This window comes from Thunnus thynnus, chromosome 7, assembly GCF_963924715.1.
Source record: "Thunnus thynnus chromosome 7, fThuThy2.1, whole genome shotgun sequence".
Classification (NCBI taxonomy): Eukaryota; Metazoa; Chordata; class Actinopteri; order Scombriformes; family Scombridae; genus Thunnus; species Thunnus thynnus.
Window position 1 is genome coordinate 792,240 of NC_089523.1, and position 15,074 is coordinate 807,313.

Sequence of the window (15,074 nt, forward strand, 5' to 3'; positions counted from 1 at the left end):
TTGTCTTCAACTACCATGTGATCCATCTGTGTATATCTGTTTCCATACAACTAAAGCAATTATAGATGATATAATTAAATTGATTTTTTTCTTGTTTGGGTATTTGGAAAAGGCAGTAGTATCTATCAAACACCCACTTCCAGCTCTTGATTAACATTTCATGAACCTAATCACTTTAAACTGCAAGATTTCTTTGGATTTCCTCAGGTGCTACAACTGTCGATTTTAATTGATTACTGGCTTGATGATGAAGGCTGCAGTTGATGAGGAGACAAAAATTCATCTTGATTCTGGGAAGGAATCAAGGCAGTTTAAAGGGGATGTTGGGCCGTGGCTACAAGTTTGGCTATCAGCAATAACTAACGATTATCAAAGATAATCGTTAATTATTAAAATCAATAAAATTATTAATCAGAATTAATAATAACAGGGCACCACCCTGGACTCAGGGAAAAAGATAGTCAATTCAGTCTCAAAGTGTACTAATCTATGAATTTGGGACTTTGATTAATAATTAATTTAATAACTATAAACAAAATCACCATATCAATAACTAGTTAAGGTTGAAGGATTTGGAGTTCTTTACAGAGCAGGGGTTGGCAAAACTCATTCTTGTGCAACATTAAAACAGACAACAGGTATATCCAAAAGCATTTATTTAACAAAAGGGTAAAAGCAACACACAATACTAATCTAGCTAAGTGTACCTATATACAAGTGTGAGTGTGTGTGTCTGTGTGTGTAGGGAAGACAATCCTAGTCACCTGGTGACTGAGCACATGGCATGCCAGCAATTTGGCTGATAAAGGGAACTACAGAGATAAAAGGCCAGACCATGTGGTGTCTTGAACCACATGTGCTGCCTGAACCAAAGTTTGCCAAACTAGGTTTTAACCTTTTAACTGTGAGGTTCTCTATTCAAGGCCAATTGGTGTATGCTAAAAGTGCCAGGTTAAAATGGTGTTAGTTGCATGCAAGACCTAGTTACTGGATGTAACATGTGTTAAGCATGCTAACATTAACCTAGCGGTGTGGCTATGCAGTAACTTGACTATAGGCAACAAGGACATCACAACAACAGTTCAATGTATAACCTTAACCAAATCAATACACGTACAGTACATTGTTTGAGTTAAACATTCTTGCTTAGCCGTACTATGCTTCACTGTGTTGCTAGGCTATGCCCAGTTGTTACCAGTCCATGAAGGAAGAGATGCTTTGTGGTGTCCTGCTTTGCAGCCGGTGAATCCGTGGGTGAGTCAGGCTGAGAAGGCTTTGGCTCTGAAGCTGAAAGATGCAGGCGTTGCTGGGGAGACAGCACTCCAGCCGTGCAGAGGGCCCAGGTCACTCCTTTGTGTAGAGTTAGCGGCAAGCTAACTCCATATCGCGGTTCCTGTACTTGTTAAACTGGCCAGCAGACTTGTGTGTTAGCTGCTGGCACAAGGAAACTTAGTTTCTGAGTCTTAGGCAGGCTCTTGCGTCTTCTGCCGTAAAGAAGACTGTGTGTGTCTGCTGTGAGCAGGCCACACAAGAGAGCAGAGAGCTGCTCCAGCAGCTGCTGGAGGTGTGAAAGACCAAGCAGCTGCTCCTGCAGCTGAAGGAGAAAAAGAGCAAGGAGCTGCTCCTGCTGCAGCTCGTGGAGAAAAGAGAAAGATAAGAGGGGAATCTCTAGTTTTGATAACCTGGATCCATGGATGGAGCTTCACACTTTGGGTGCGAACCTCCAGGGCTCAGGTTTCTTGGAGTCTTGAAACATGTGGTAAACTGTGGTCCACATGTAGTTCCAACAGGGACGTATTATGCTTTTCCTTATTTTCAGACATATATGTAATGTCACAGTATCGGATGTTCATGTTAAAAGTGGCTGACGTGTCAAATAACGAGGTAAACGTATGTAGCAGTAATCCATGTGAGTAAAAAGCAGCAGCTTCAGGCTGCTCTGAACGCTTGGTTTCCAGCCTTTTTTTTTACTTTCCGCCTGAGCTGACGTCAGTTTGTGACAGATTTCTTTATATGGACATTGCTATGTGCACAGTACGCAAGTTTGCTGCTTCGCTCCAGGAGTAGTTACATCAAGCCACGACGCCATTACACAGCACAGCTAAGTAAAATAAGTAGTTTACCTGTTGGAGGTGTGCTGGTTGTCTGCAGCCCTTCATAAAACATCTCACTGTGGCTGTTTCTGCTTGTATTAGTCCTCCCTGCGTTATTTCTAACTGATCCGCTGAACAAATAGCTCCAAATAGCTCCATATGTTGTTGTTTCGACTGTTTTTTAACACCGCTAACGAAGCTCCGCTAATTCAGTGAGGAACATGTTTTTACTTCCTGTAAATTCTTCACAATAAAAGTCTCCCACTACTTAATCATTGAAAAGCTTTTAATTTGAAGCAGTAAAGCAGGAAATGTTTGGTTTGCATTGACGGTAAAGTTACACGACTCTGATAGTAAAGCTGACCAATCAGAACAGAGTGGGCTCATCGGGAGGGGGGCCTTAAAGAGACAGGAATTAAAATGGAGTGTAAGAGAAACTGTGTATATTGAAGGGCTGCATAAAGGGTCAATATGAGATAAATAAGGAGTTTTTTGAACTGTGAATCATCCCAAGCTACTGGAGTCCAAAAATAAAAATTTAGAGCTGAAATGAGCACAATAGGTCCTCTTTAATAGACTGGAGCGTCATCTGTGCATACAGTGTGAAGTATTGATGAGATAAGTCTCCACTGCTGCTACATGAGATCACTGCCTCAGTCAGTCTAGCCTGCAGATCCCAGACCTGCTCTTCACAGTATAGTATAGTAACAGATAAATAATGAAATGTCACATCTTTGCATGCTGCCTCTAATTTCCATTAGCTCACCTGCTGTAAACTGGCTAATGTTATTAGCATGCAGTTCGCAGACTGACTCTTAGAGCGGCAACAAATTTCCTTTTTTTTTTGATAAAATGTTTTATTTTATTCAAAGTTTAGGAAAAGGACAATGTGCAGTACTAGCCAGTGTAACACACGCCATAGCAATTAACAGAAAAGAGAGGGAAAAAGCAACAAAGGCCAAAAAACATGAGCAAAATGACAGCAGGACATGACCAAGGACAAAAAACAATCTCACATTCTCAAAAAGGTGGGCATTCCCAGAATTTATGGAGCAACGTTCCAGGAGCCCCTAAGGAACATAAGATATATTGGGAATCATCAGGGAGACCAATCAAGTGCCGCTTTCTGGGAGTAATACGTTTTATGAGAATATGAATTTGTTGATGATCGGGATTATGAGAGGCCAGCAGAACATAAGCCCAGATTGAATCTCAATTAAAATCAGGCCTCAGTTCTGGGACACCTTTTCTCCAAGTCTATCTAACTGGAGGTCGTTATAAGAGGACTTGAGTGGGAAAGTATAAAAAGCAGATACAAAGCTACTGGCACTTCCTCTACCAGTGATGAGTTTGTGAAATGGGTGTTATTTTAATGTCTGTCCCACTGGACTCCATAAGTCCTCAGGGCCACCCTGAGTTGCAAATAAAAGAAAGAAGTGCCTGGGAGATCATACTAGCCATTTAGATCCTGCAATGAGCGGAAACTATTGTAGCAATATGTCTATTATTATTAATAGATTAGCACTAGTAAACCAGGATAACACTTCCTTTTAACATGGGAGGAACACTATGTAATCAAATTAAACAGTCTCAATTTAATCAATTAATCAGTGTCAATTTAATCACTCTCACAAACCAAAATAGTAAGTTCTGGACACATGGACCTCTAATTCTCTGTTGTAAAATGAAGGCACAGATAACAACGTTCTGATAAATGCATATTTATTTAACTAAATTGGTTAAGAAATGAATAGATGGTGAAATCACATGAACAGATGAATTAATAATAATTAACTAATTAGGCAAGTTGGCAACCCTAAAATAATCTATCAAACTAATCAAACTAATCAAAATTTGACTAATCAAACTAATGACACCAAACTCTTGATTGCAAATGTATGACCAGCAGAAAGGTGTTCTTAGCCCACTTTGTTGTAGTGGTGTCTCCAGACGATGACGGTGGCTCAGTGTCCTCAACTCAACTGGATGATGGCTGCGTGTGTCCTCAGCTGATTCCCAGATGCCGACTCAGCATGTTGTAGCTGATGGATCAGTGGTGGTTAGCTGGCGCTGTGCTCTGTGGCCTCCCAGTGGGTGTTATCCACTCATGAGTGCTGAGGGAGAACTTTCTTCATGTGATCTGGCGCATTGCTATGTCACCACAGCAGTTTCTAGGTAAAGAAGAAAAACTGAGTTGACACGGTTTTCTGGGAACAACACTTGTCAACGTCTGAGAACAACAAACGTTGTTGTGATGATGTTCTAAAGATGTCTTGATGTGTCATTGAGCGGGTCGTTACACTCTGAATCTGCAGACTAGAGCCCGACTGATATATCAGCTGATATTAACAGCCAATATTGGCCTATCACAGATATATCGGTATCGGCGTATATGTTGTCTGATATGGCCCTATATTTTTTTTTTTTAATTTTAAAGCTATATAGGCAGCATTTTATGTATATTTTATCCTTTTTCTTAATTCAAGTTTAATATGTACGTATGTTTTTTTTGTTCTGTTTTTTTTATTTATAGTTATTTATAATTATTAAATTTCCAATGAAGTTTACTGTTTCATTGCAGTAATTCTGGTCTTTGATCTCACTGCAAACGGCAGGGGTCCATGCCATTTGAGGGTGTGTGTGTGTGTGTGTGTGTGTGTGTGTGTCTGTGTCTGTGTCACTGGAGCATGGCATATTGTGCAGCATGTATTGTGTCTTATGCTGGTTTGCCCAATGATCAGTTCTTGGGTTGGTCACTCAAGTCCTGAAAATCAAGATCTACTGTGGGATTAAAGTTGGTGCCAGCTCGTCTCTGTGTGTGACTGGCTCTTAGAGGTGAGTTATGATAACCAGTGCTGGGGGTTGTTTATCCAAATGGTACTATCAATTCACACTGGGGTGTGAATTGATCTCCCTATCTTGCTGGCTCTTGTAGCTTTAAGGATCAAAGATGGTTTGGGTCAGTGGTCTGGTTTGTTGACCATGCAGGAGATGGGGGGTTCATTGTCTGATCCTTTCTGTTTGCAGGAGGTTGTTTAGATGATCTGGTCAGTGAGGAGTCTGGGACTCTCACTTTATTGGCCAGGATTCCTGGGGGCTGAAGAAAGAGCTGGTCTGTTGTTTGAGGCTTGTGCTGTCTGCATTCGAAACATGCAAGGACTTTATCCTACACTGCTCACAGCACATATTGATTTCATTTAGGTTTCTGCTGTTTACTCAACTTTGTAGTTAATTGATAAATTAAAACAATTTATAGCAATATTTTTGTAAGCATTCTCACTTTACTTTTAGTGCCTAAAACTTTTGCACAGTACTGTATATGTCCCGTATATACAAGATTATTGGCCGATATATCAATATTGGAATTTTTTCACTCTGTTATATTGGTATCGGCATAGTCCCCAACAATCCAGTATCGGTCAGGCCCTACTGCTGACTACAAACTAAACTTTCTTCACTAAAATAACTGCAAATAGCTTTGTTGGCGGGATGAAACTACTCAAAGTTACAAAAACAAAAGAATGTTAAAACTGAAGTTGGCTTCTCATTAAAGTTAAACTCTTGACCGCAAAATGGAAGAAAATAAGTAAAACATTAAGTTAAAGTTTAAACTAAGAGACGTGTGCTGGCTTAAAATGGTCAGATGAGACAACAAGGGCTTGAAGATGCTACAGACATCTTTCTGAGGACAACAGAAAGAGAGAAAAGCTTTTTGAGACTAGGTGTTGGCCAATTTTATTGTCCTGAGTAGAGGCATGCTTTTGGGGTCAGATTTCCAAATTCACTGCCAAAAGAAAGTGACACACCTACCCTGATAGCATCAACTTTTTGGCCATATGTGGCATTTAACTGGCACATGTGGCAGAGATATGGCATGGCAAAATGCGTGTGGGCCAAATCATAACCACATACATTTCACCATATCTTCAAAATTAGAGGGAATTTCACTTCAGGATCACCTCTGAAATTTAGGTACCTGGCCCAGATAAGAATTGATAACTTGGGACCACATGTGGTGTGGTAAAGGCAGTCATGTGAATTGACATGCATTGATGTTCCCCAAACATCACCCAAATGGTTTGCACCTGCCGCCGTACCTGTATGTGCCAAGCATGTGGCAAGCCACACCTCCAGCCTAACCTGCTGGTTCAAATGCAGACCGTTTCAGTCGTCTTTCTGTCTTTGACTAGCTTTGGTAAGGGACGTTTTAACATTTTTAAATCTTGATTTACTTATGTTGAGCTTATGTCTACTTTGGGTTGCACTGACAAATATTATTTAATGGCAGTTAAATTAACGTTATGTTTGCTGTTCCAAACCTGTGTCCAGCCAGCAAAAGCTACATTCCAAAACAAACATGTCCACACTATTTTTATTTGTTAAATCAGAATTATTCTTTGTGAAACATGACGCTGAATTTATCAGAACTGAGTGAATTGTGAGAAGAATGTTTGATAACTTAATTTACATTTTAAATTATTTACAATGAGGCAGCAACACAAACATACCGCTTTTCACTATTGTTCTGCCCCAGGCTTTTGAGTTCTTTTAGCAGTGTTTTAGCACCTCCTAGTGGTGGGTTTGTTTGAACAGGAAGTAACCTGTCTGTACAGGAAAAAGTTCTCATGTGATCTGAAATCAGCCTTTTCTTCTCAAGCAGACTGAGGAGCTGACACGTATCTCATCTGCTGCCATCCCTTTGTTTAAGCTTGTGAAAGCATCATCTGTAGGTTTCTGTGTAACCTCAAATACTAACCACATTTGGTGATATTTGTGAGGAGTATGCTTTTGTGAACTATGTAAGATATATTTTGTAATTGCTCAGAGTTAACATGTTTGCCTGTTGTGGAGCTGATATAATCTAAAATAGAATGTAGGCTGTTGTGAGAACTACATTGTATGTAAGGTGCAAGTGTATTATTATAATTTAATTTATATTAGAAATTCACATGTTTTGGTTTATTTAAAATTCATGTAGTATGCAGCAGTAAGCCATAACTACCTTGTCATGTCACCAGCTCTAACACTATTGAATTGTTTTGTATTCTGTTGTGTTTTCTACAGTTTCACTCTTGACTCATGAATGCATGTACAACACCATCTTATTAAAGACACAAGTAAGATGATCCCTTACCCTCATGCATTTATTGGACGGAGTTTGGCTTGCTGTTAAATTGTGTTGCCACATAATGAGAACAGTACAACTATGTAGTTTGGTCTACAGCCACCTGTGTACTAACGATTGATTGGAAAAAGTATTTTAATTATTTTTGTTATGTTAATAGTGTCCTATTGTGAAATAACTAAGTTCTGCATTCAGAATGTATCTAACAGTAAACATTTATATTGGTTAATTTACTTAAATATCAACTGTTTCCTACTGTTGGAGGAAAACCTCCATTAACATATTGTTAATTTAACAAAGCCGAGCTTACTGGTAAACATCGACTCCTAAAAGATACTAACAATATTGGCCCACTGCCATTACTTAGGCATTCTGATTAGGATACCTCTGTCATCCCCCGCTAGGCCAAAAAAAATTTAATGCCAAAATTCCATTAATTCAGAAATCAATAGTGTGTTGTAGCCTCTGTGCAGCACTGTTCCAAAACATGAGTTAACCTCTGTCGATGCCTTGGAAACTCCTTTTCAGGAATAGGGCAGTATGTAGCAGGCAAGTGAGTGAGCATCAGAAAAGTGACAATGAATGGAGTAGAGCAGAGAAAAAGGTTAGCAGTAAGTTGTCATTCTGGTGGTAAATGTACAGTATAAGTTAAAGTGTGTCAGTTAAAAAATGCTGCAGCTTGTCAAGACCAAGAAAAGTCACATCTGTTGTTTCCCCAAGAGTTGGAAAAGTAAAAGGGGTTAGCTCCAAAGTTAGCAACAATGGGATAACCTAACCTGAAGACGCTAAAAAGAGAAATGGAGAACGGAGAAATGTATGGCTACTGAGTCTCCCGACTTCTGTTCAGTGTGCACCCCCTATCTATCTAATAATGATGCTGTGGTAAATGTATCCAAACTGGCCTGTATATGAAGAAGAGAATGACCTGTCCTGAGAATGATGCCTCATGTAGGACAGACCTCTCTTTCAGACAAATGACAGATGAAGATCATCACACTGGAAAGTCCCCTCTGATAGATACATCTGTTGATATGGTTGGTACTTTTCCTCATGACTATATGCATCTTGTGTGTCTTGGGGTAATGCAGAGACTTTTGGATCTTTGGTTAAGTTCAGTGCCACTCTGTGTTTCTTTCTCCTCCCGGCAGGGTCAAGTAATACCGGATTCACTGGTTGGATTGAAGGCCTTCAATCCTTTTGATTTTTCATGAAAGCCAAGAACACTGGCTGAGAGACTGAGGTGGAAGGCCACCGAGCTGCGGCAGTTCTTGTTGTATACTGGTCCAGTAGTACTTCACAATGTCCTGGCTTCACCGGCATACAGTAATGTTATGCTGCTGTCAGTTGCTGCTTATATTCTTCTCAGTCCACAATTCTGCATTCTGTCGAATGACTTTGCTCATACTTGTCTAGTGTCCTTTGTCGAACACTTCAGTCAATTGTATGGTCCCGAATTTGTGGGTTATGATGTGCATGGATTAGTACATATCTCTGATGTGAAGCAGCAATTTTCCACTTTTCCCCTTGAGAATTACTTGGGTAAGCTTAAAAAACTTGTCAGAAAACTTGCCACACGATCCTCTGTCCCAAATAATTTGTCGTCTGTCTGAAATAGATGCCTACTACAATACACAAGATGACTGTTTGAAAAGGGTCCTCAGAAGGGAAAAGGGAAGGAAAAATTCCACTGATGCCCACTGATATTTTCTGGGGTGGTTTATCAGTTTCAAGAAGCTGTGTTTGGTGGCTCAGTCATTAAAACAACAGAAGGTGATAATTGCCTTGAGATACAAAAGAGTATTGCTATAGTTGTGAACATCATACTTAGTGGAGTCAAAATACACCTGGTCTACAGGGAGTACAGACATAGAAGCTCTTTCTTTGACTATCCAATGAATTCATGTGACTTAGGAATTTTTGTAGTGAGCAGTCTCTCCAGTGACTTGAACACCACAGTGTTAGGTGACAATATTAAGAAGTATGTCAGGCCCTTCCACGACAAGTTTGTTGTTGTACCATTGTTACATACAACAAAAGTTCATGATGACATCAAGGACTGAATGTGGGAGGAGTTGTGATGGGCAAATCTGGAAATGGTAGAGCTGGTAAGTATGTATGATAACTTATCAAAAAAGTGTTCACTTTCTTTTCACAGTACATATCCAAATTAGTGTGAAATCAAGAGCCTGTATGGTTACAAGATCAGGGGACACATGATAACAGAGCAAAAAGTAAGAAGCTCATCATACCAGATTAGTGTTGTCTTGGAATACAATGCATAAGAGGAGCAAGTGGCTGTCATGAAGCTGCTGGGCTGGGTCACGGTGAGCAGACTGTTGACTATCCATCATGGGGGTAATCTGAAGTCCTTGTCTGGTACTGTGCACCCTACGTTCCTGAACATACCAGGAGGACATGCTCCTTTCTTTGCAGTTGGTCTATCATCTGTTTGATAGCTGGTGACAACTGGAGTTTACCTGCTACATGAGCTAGATGCAGAATGTGTTCTTTAAGTTGCTGATTCTCTTGACTTATCTCTTTTATAGCCACTTTTTGACAAATCCCAGCCTGACGTGAAACTCTGCTCCTCCAATTATCCCTTGTAGCTTGTAGTTCTATGGGGCTCTTTTTTAGTGCTATCTGTATTCTGTGTCTGTCTCCCTCTAGTAGGTATTGCAGTTTTAAACTCATGCTCTGTACATAGTTTTTTTTTTTTTTTTTTTTTTTTTTTTGTTGTTTTTTAGACATGTTCCTTGTGGTCTTATTTTTGCAAACAAATGAGGTAGAAGTGGTGCCTGACATCTGGAGAAATGGGGGGCAGTGTGCTTGGCCTAACCTAAGAGGCGAGAACCTCAAAAAGGCTGTGAAAACAAAACTGCAACCACAGAAGAAGCGGAAAAAATATAGAATTAAGCTTCTCTATACAACAGGTAAGTGTAGTTCATACAGTATCAAAAATGTACCCATTATGCGATGGCTTATTGTGTTACCATTTAATATTGACTTTTTGATTGGCTTTTTTTAGGCTGAGTAAAATGCTTAGTCATTTGATTTTTCCAGAAAAGTATGAGGATGCCAGAAAAAACTACCTGAGGCAGATATATTCTCAGGCATTTATTCAGATGCAGATAGTGGCAAAAAGCCTAGGCGAATTATGTAAGTCAGTTGTTTTATTTCCCTCCTTCAATTGTGTGCATTTCTCTAGCTAATAAGCAAATGGGATTTTGTTACTGTGAATTTGTCTGTATCAGTATTCTGGATATGCCAATAGGAGACACACACACACACACACACACACACACACACACACACACACACACACTGTCAGAGGCCTGGAACCATCACCTCGTATAAAGACGCCACAAAAAGCCATTTGATCACCTGTAGCCCACTCATCAGCTCACTAGTCTTCTCCCTACCGGCCTACTAGTCAGCAACCTACAGTGGGGATTGAGTGGGATTATTTACACACTGAGAGAAGCCAATTGAGTCTAATAATGAGATAAATGCAGTACTGAGACTATCATTATCGACGTCCACATGAATATTAAAATCACCTACTATAATTACTTTATCTGTACTAAGGACTAAGTTTGATAAAAACTCTAGAATTCAGATAGGAATTCAGAGTAACGGCCAGGAGGACGGTACACTATAACAAATAGAACTGGCTGTAAAGTTTTCCAGGTTGGCTGAGAGAGACTAAGAACAAGGCTTTTGAATGAGTATTAATTAAATTTAGGTCTAGGGTTGATGATTAGGCTTGAGTTGAAAATGGCTGCAACTTCTCCTCCTCGGCCAGTGTCTTGAGGAATGTGAGTATTAATATGACTGGGGGGAGTGGATTCATTTAGGCTGACATATTCTTCATGACACAGCCAGGTTTCAGTAAGACAAAATAAATCAATATGATGATCTGAGATTAAATCATTTACTAATACAGCTTTAGATGACAGAGATCTAATGTTCAAGAGTCCACATTTAATTATCTTATTTTGTTGTACTATTGCAGTAGTGGTTTTAATTTTTACTAGATTTTTATGAATGACTGTTCTTTTGTTTGGTTGCTTGTTTGTTTGTTCTATGGCTGCTGGTGTCGCTAACTTCATGTTTCTGACTATGGAGCTGCCAATAATCAGAGTTGGTTTCTCAGCAGGTGTGTTACTGAGGGGGGAAAACCTGTTTGAAATGCAAACTGGTTGGTGGTGAACCGTGGGCTTCTGCTTAGGGCTATGCTTCCTTTGGACAGTCACCCAGCCACCCTGGCTTCCTGGCTGCTCGGGAAGTACTGGGGAGGTGGGAGCTACACTAGGTCGGCTCGCACCGGCTACTGGGGGCTGGCTAACTACATTAGCTACTGGTTATTTTTCCATCGTGCGGAGCCGCGCTTCCAATTCACTGAGCCTCGCCTCCAGCACTGCAAATAAACTACACTTATTATAGGTACCACTATCACTAAAGGAGGCAGAGGAATATTTGACACACCGAGCAAGAGAGAGCAGGAGAACGAGAGGGAGAGAGAGAAGCCATCGCTAACTGCTAATGCTAGCTGCAGAGCTAAAATAACTAACAACTGTGCGATTGGCGAGAAAAGTCGCTAAGAGAAAAGCGCTGAGAATGCTTGTGTAGAACTAGCGAAAGTTTAAATATACAGCAGGTATTAATCTACAGTAATGTGATATATAGCAAAATCAACTGAGTTGAGAGCAGCAACAACGCTATCAGTAGACACAGTCGGCAACCGGAAATGACACAATACGCTTACTGTAGCACGTAGCACGTCAGCACGCTGTGTATGGTTCTTCCACCACCGACTTGACAACCGTATGTGATTCCACTGGATGAATCTGGATTTTGGGCTATTTTGACCTAAATGTGGGACCCTATGTGAATCATGCAGATCCACAACAAACCATGTACTCACTATATTTTTCTGCTTTTTGTCTTTTGCCAATCGCATCTTGGCAATAGCCATCGTTCTACCAGTCTGCCAGTCAGCTACCTACAGCCCACTCTCCATGAAGCCACCAGCAGGTACATGATTCTTCAGCTACTGGGATATTTCCACCAAAAATGGGACCCCAATGTGAATCATGCAGATCTTTTATAAAAACTGGGATGGGGGCTGGTGTTCTCCTATCTCTGCTCACTATATTTTTCTTTTTGTCTTTTGCCAATAATCTCTGCACTAGTCATCTTTCTACCAGCCTCCTACAGCCCACACTTCAGGAAGTTTCTTGTCAAAAATATATCAGTGCCCATGTCACTCTACAGCAGTGCAGACCGAGTGTGATGACTCAGCGATGGATGCAGACTCTGTCCCAAGAAGAAACCCTCCGCTTCAAAGTATGTCCTTAATTACTGTGCAAATGTTGGTTATTGTTTAAATGTTAACGGAAAAACATACTAAAAGAAAATGGTCTCTAGATCTTTAGAGTGCAGCAAGAACAATGTTATACTGCTGTTCCTGTGTTACGCTTCTTACTCCAGAGTGTGGACATATTTCATCTCATCCCTGTTAAATAAACTCTGCTGTTGTAGCAAAATGAATTATGAGTTAACTTACACTAGTATTTCCTGCAGCTGTAATGAGGGAAATTTTTAACTAAACGAGATGATTCTTGACCAGCAAAAAAGGATCCTTGGAATTCTGCAGACATCTCACCACCCTGGTCATGAAAATAATGATGACACCATGTTGAACAGTAAGATCCCAAACCAATGAGGCTCTCCAGTGCCTGGAGGCAGAGTTGGAAGCAGACCCTAGCCACAAGTCTAAACTGGTAACTATTAAGATTTTACCCAGACTTGAGTGCAAATGTATGGTTAATAATCACTTAGATTTCATTATGGTATTTGTAGATATGTAGGTTTTCAGTTGTTGCACAATATTACATCAATGAACATGTGTAAGTCAGAACTTGTGTTATACATTCAATCCATGCTTACTTACTAGCACTATGTTTGGAAACATTGTTTGTTTCATTTAGATGGCCTGCCTGGGATTAATTGGAGGCTTCAACCTGAGAGACACAGTCTGGAGGGTTATGAAAGCAACCTTTGCAACTACTATTGCAACCCAGATGAACTGGAGGGGGGTGAATGATAAAATATCTGTCCAGCAGCTGATCTTGAGAAAAGTTGTCATTGGTAAGCTCTGTCTCTTTCATTCTATATATATATATGTACATATATATATATATATATATATATATATATATATATATATATATGTGTGTGTGTGTGTGTGTGCTGTTGTCTCATGTTCTGCCTTCTCAAGGTGCTGTCAGATGAAATCCTTTAACAGCAACAGTTTCAGATAAGGAGGTTGATGTACTGATGGTTAAGTGGCTTCACCTGGCTGGTGACAGAGACAGTGGCAGGAGACAAAGACAAAAAAAAGCTGATGAAGCTGACAATTCAGTTTATCCGTTTTAGTTGCACTACATTGACACATAAGTTTATCAGAATGTCATTGCTATTGGGTTGCCTCTCAATGTTACCCATGTTTTGTTTTTTTACATTTGTATTAGTAGCCTATAAAGGGGGTCAAAAACTTTTATTAACCAAGACTTAAACTACTACTTTTAATAACCTTTGCTTTATTAGGGAAATTCGTATATAAACAGGTAAATTGCCAATTTGACATTTTAAAATTGTTGGAGTATAGTAAGTATAGACCATTTGGTAAAATTCTGGGATAATACTCATGGCTATGTTATGGTTCGGTTAAGGCATATCAGCCATATGTGGGTCACATAAGGGCCATAAGGCCTTAACAGAACTCAGCCATACAGATATTCCATATCAGGCCCAGCTATGAGCCATATCAACTTTTTGTATTTGGCTTACTCCTGGTAGAAGTCTGGCTTTGCTATGATTCACTCATAGCTGTTGTACCCTTGGGCCGGATATGGCTGTCATTCACTTCCAAATGTGGGCCATATCTTTGCTGTTCATTTGGCCAACATGCATGCCAAAGGAAATTTGCTATCAGGGTAGACTCTTTGTTTTACAAAATGTTGTCATTTCTTGATTTACTAAAATTCACTTTTGGTAATTGCTTAAACCCCTGTTAATGACAAACTCCATCATTCACCATGGTTCATTACCTTCAGCATATGTCACATGATCCAGTACAATACTCCAACTTTCAGAAACAACATACATGTGTAATGTAACCAAAAGTTAAAAATGAAGATGCAGTCTTCACTGTTACCTATTAACCTAGTCCTCACTACTTTTAACTATCAAAATTAATTCATAATTAATAATTAATTCATACAAAAGCTTAAACAGCTATTAGTTCAGCTTCAATAAAACATACTACATTTATTTAAACAAACCTACTTTTTTAATGTTAACAAAATTCTATTTTATGACCACTGAATATCAATTCCTCACTTATCAAAAATATATTTGTCAGAGTGATGATTATTTTGGGTGCTTTAACTGTGCACTCTCCCTCGTGACTCTATGTGCCTTTTTTCAATGATCATAGAGGCTACAGTGGAAATTATAAATGAAAGTTTTAACAGCATTTTGAGTGCAAATTCAGCCAGTTACCGCAGTTACAGTCAAATCAAGTGCACCTGCAGAGCAGCCACCCCACACTAACCTGATATAAAAGCTATATATAGCTGTATGTGTAACCACAGACAGAGAGATATAGAAAAGAAAGAGATAGATGACAAACAATGGGAACTGATGACAGGATGGCCTTCATCCTGTCAAATCTGAAGAAGTCCTTGCTTGTGTCCTTACTTAAAGTCCTTTTTCCAGGAAGAGTTCCTCTTGATGTCACCCTAAATTTGGGTGAATCAATGAAGAAAGTGTGAGCATTCCAAGGGTGATGT

The 15,074-nt window shown here is 39.7% G+C and overlaps 1 long non-coding RNA gene across 2 annotated transcripts; it reads left to right on the plus strand.

The window, feature by feature from the left end:
• The first annotated feature begins 12,166 nt into the window (after positions 1-12,166).
• On the plus strand, positions 12,167-13,455 carry LOC137185567 (uncharacterized). Of its 2 annotated transcripts, XR_010928881.1 has the most exons (4): positions 12,167-12,252; positions 12,493-12,564; positions 12,848-13,001; positions 13,209-13,455. It is a non-coding gene; the product is annotated as an uncharacterized lncRNA (long non-coding RNA). The 2 variants fall into 2 exon arrangements; XR_010928880.1 differs by lacking the exon at positions 12,167-12,252 and having other exon boundaries at positions 12,475-12,564.
• Positions 13,456-15,074: the final 1,619 nt, after the last annotated feature.